At 43.2% G+C, this 3,712-nt stretch overlaps 1 non-coding gene across 1 annotated transcript; it reads left to right on the top strand.

Moving 5' to 3' along the window:
* The first annotated feature begins 3,122 nt into the window (after positions 1-3,122).
* On the top strand, positions 3,123-3,226 carry LOC148574795 (small nucleolar RNA R71). The gene has a single exon (XR_015906113.1). It is a non-coding gene; the product is annotated as a small nucleolar RNA R71 (small nucleolar RNA).
* The last annotated feature ends 486 nt before the right edge of the window (positions 3,227-3,712 follow it).

The following is a 3,712-nucleotide window of genomic DNA, read 5'->3' as shown; positions in this document are numbered from 1 at the left end:
GTCCAACCTTTGATCAAAGTTGACTCTCCTTGTGTAGGGGCGTGCGTTCTCTTCCATGTTTGGCAAGTTGAACGCCAACCTCACATTTTCCAGACTAAAATCTAAGTATTTCCCCCGAACCATGGTGAGATAATTCTTTGGGTTCGGGTTCTTACTTTGATCATGGTTCCTAGTGATCCATGCATTAGCATAGAACTCTTGAACCATTAGGATGCCGACTTGTTGGATGGGGTTTGTTAGAACTTTCCAACCTCTTCTTTTAATTTCATGTCGGATCTCCGGATACTCATTTCTTTTGAGTTTGAAAGGGACCTCGGGGATCACCTTCTTCTTGGCCACAACATCATAGAAGTGGTCTTGATGGGCTTTGGAGATGAACCTTTCCATCTCCCATGACTTGGAGGTGGAAGCTTTTGTCTTCTCTTTCCCTTTTCTAGAGGATTCTCCGGTCTTAAGTGCCATCAATGGTAATGGAAAAACAAAAAGCTTATGCTTTTACCACACCAAACTTAGAATTTTGCTCGCCCTCGAGCAAGAGAAGAAAGAAAAGATGAAGAAGAAGAAGAAGAAGAAAATATGGAGAGGAGGGGGAAGGTGTGTTTCGGCCAAGAAGAGAAGAGAGGGTTGTGTTGTGTGAAAATGAGGAAGAATGGAAGGCTTTATATAGGGAAGGGAGGGGGGTTAAGGTTCGGCCATTTAGGGTGGGTTTGGGTGGGAAATTAATTTTGAATTTTGAAGGTAGGTGGAGTTTATGAGGTAGGTTTATGGGGAAGAGTGGATGGGTGTGAGTGGTGAAGAGGTGATGGGGAAGAGAGATTGAGGTGATTGGTGAAAGGTTTTGGGGAAGAGTGTTTATGGGATTGTGTGAAAGAGGGGTGAGAAGAAGTGAGTAGAGGTAGGTGGGGATCCTGTGGGGTCCACAGATCCTGAGGTGTTCAAGGATTTACAACCTTGCACCAAATTAGGCATGTAAAATGCCCTTGCACACAACTCTGGGCGTTCAGCGCCAGGTTGGTGCTTGTTCTGGGCGTTGAACGCCCATTTGTAGCCTATTTCTGGCGTTGAACGCCAGAACTATGCTTGTTCTGGGTGTTCAGCGCCAGCTCTCCTCCAGGGTGCATTTCTGGCGTTCAAACGCCCAGATGCTGCCCATTTCTGGCGTTCAGCGCCAGAACCATGCTCTGTTCTGGCGTTGAACGCCCAAAACATGCTTCTTACTGACGTTTAAATGCCAGTAAGGTCTTCCTCCAGGGTGTGATTTTTCTTCTGCTGTTTTTGATTCCGTTTTCAATTTTTATATTTATTTTGTGACTCCACATGATCATAAACCTAATAAAACACAAAAAATAAAATTAGATAATTAAACATTGGGTTGCCTCCCAACAAGCGCTTCTTTAATGTCAATAGCTTGACAGTGGGCTCTCATGGAGCCTCACAGATGTGCAGAGTTCTGTTGAGACCTCCCAACACCAAACTTAGAGTTTGGATGTGGGGGTTTGACACCAAACTTAGAGTTTGGTTGTGGCCTCCCAACACCAAACTTAGAGTTTGACTATGGGGGCTTTGTTTGACTCTGCTTTGAGAGAAGCTTTTTATGCTTCCTCTCCATGGATGCAGAGAGAGATCCTTGGGTTGTAAACACAAGGTTGTCCTTATTTAATTGAAGGATCAATTCTCCTCTGTCCACATCAATCACAGCTCTTGCTGTGGCTAGGAAAGGTCTTCCTAGGATGATGGATTCATCCTCTTCCTTTCCAGTATCCAGGACTATGAAATCAGCAGGGATGTAAAGGCCTTCAACCTTTACTAACACGTTCTCTACTTGTCCATAAGCCTGTTTTCTTGAATTGTCTGCCATCTCTAATGAAATTTTAGCAGCTTGTACCCCATAGATTCTCAGTTTCTCTATTACAGAGAGGGGCATGAGGTTTATCCCTGAACCAAGGTCACACAGAGCCTTAAAGATCATGGTGCCTATGGTACAAGGTATTATGAACTTTCCAGGATCCTGTCTCTTCTGAGGCAATGTCAGTTGATCCAGATCACTTAGTTCATTGGTGAACAAGGGAGGTTCATCTTCCCAAGTATCAATGCCAAATAATTTGGCATTTAGCTTCATGATTGCACCAAGGGACTTGGCAGCTTGCTCTTCAGTAACAGCCTCATTCTCTTCAGAAGAGGAATACTCATCAGAGCTCATGAATGGCATAAGGAGGTTCAATGGAATCTCTATAGTCTCTAGATGAGCTTCAGAGTCCCTTGGTTCCTCAGAGGAAAGCTCCTGATTGATCACTGGACGTCCCAGGAGGTCTTCCTCCTTGGGATTCATGTCCTCTCCTTTCCTTACAGGTTCGGCCATGGTGCTTATGTCAATGGCCTTGCACTCTCCTTTTGGATTCACTTTTGTATTGCTTGGGAGAGTACTAGGAGGGATTTCAGTGATCCTTTTACTCAGCTGGCCCACTTGTGCTTCCAAATTTCTAATGGAAGACCTTGTTTCATTCATGAAACTTACAGTGGCCTTGGATAGATCAGAGACTAAGTTTGCTAAATTAGAGGTATTTTGTTCAGAGTTCTCTGTCTGCTGCTGAGTGGATGATGGAAAAGGTTTATTATTGTTAAACCTGTTTCTTCCACCATTATTAAAGCCTTGTTGAGGCCTTTGATCCTTCCATGAGAGATTTGGATGATTTCTCCATGATGGATTGTAGGTGTTTCCATATGGTTCACCCATGTATTTTAACTCTGCTATTGCAGGGTTCTCAGGATCATAAGCTTCTTCCTCAGAAGATGCCTCTTGAGTACTGTTGGATGCAGCTTGCATTCCATTCAGACTCTGAGAAATTATATTGACTTGCTGAGTCAATATTTTATTCTGAGCCAATATGGCATTCAGAGTATCAATTTCAAGAACTCCCTTCTTCATAGGCGTCCCATTACTCACAGGATTCCTCTCAGAATTGTACATAAACTGGTTATTAGCAACCATGTCAATGAGTTCTTGAGCTTCTGCAGGCATTTTCTTTAGGTGAATGGATCCACCTGCAGAAGTATCCAATGACATCTTTGATAGCTCAGATAAACCATCATAGAATATATCCAGGATGGTCCATTCTGAAAGCAAGTCAGAAGGACACTTTTTGGTCAGCTGCTTGTATCTTTCCCAAGCTTCATAGAGGGATTCACCTTCTTTTTGTCTGAAGGTTTGAACATCAGCTCTAAGCTTGCTCAGCTTTTGAGGAGGAAAGAACTTGGCTAAGAAAGCCGTGACCAGCTTATCCCAAGAGTTCAGGCTATCTCTGGGTTGAGAATCCAACCACACTCTAGCTCTGTCTCTTACAGCAAAAGGGGAAAAGCATGAGCCTGTAGACTTCAGGATCTACTCCATTAGTCTTAACAGTATCACAGATCTGCAAGAATTCAGTTAAGAACTGAAAAGGATCTTCAGATGGAAGTCCATAAAACTTGCAGTTCTGCTGCATCAGAGAAACTAGCTGAGGTTTCAGCTCAAAATTGTTTGCTCCAATGGTAGGAATGGAGATTCTTCTTCCATGTAAATTAGAATTAGGTGCAGTAAAGTCACCAAGCATCCTCCTTGCATTATTGTTGTTGGGTTCGGCTGCCATCTCCTTTACTTGTTCGAAATTTTCAATAAGGTTGTCTCTGGATTGTTGTAATTTAGCTTCTCTTAGTTTCCTCTTCAGAGTCCTTT

The sequence above is a fragment of the Arachis ipaensis genome, chromosome B2, assembly GCF_059453495.1.
Source record: "Arachis ipaensis isolate K30076 ecotype BB chromosome B2, ASM5945349v1, whole genome shotgun sequence".
NCBI lineage: Eukaryota > Viridiplantae > Streptophyta > Magnoliopsida > Fabales > Fabaceae > Arachis > Arachis ipaensis.
The sequence above is the reverse complement of the archived record's forward strand: the minus strand, read 5'-3'. Positions and strand labels throughout refer to the sequence as shown.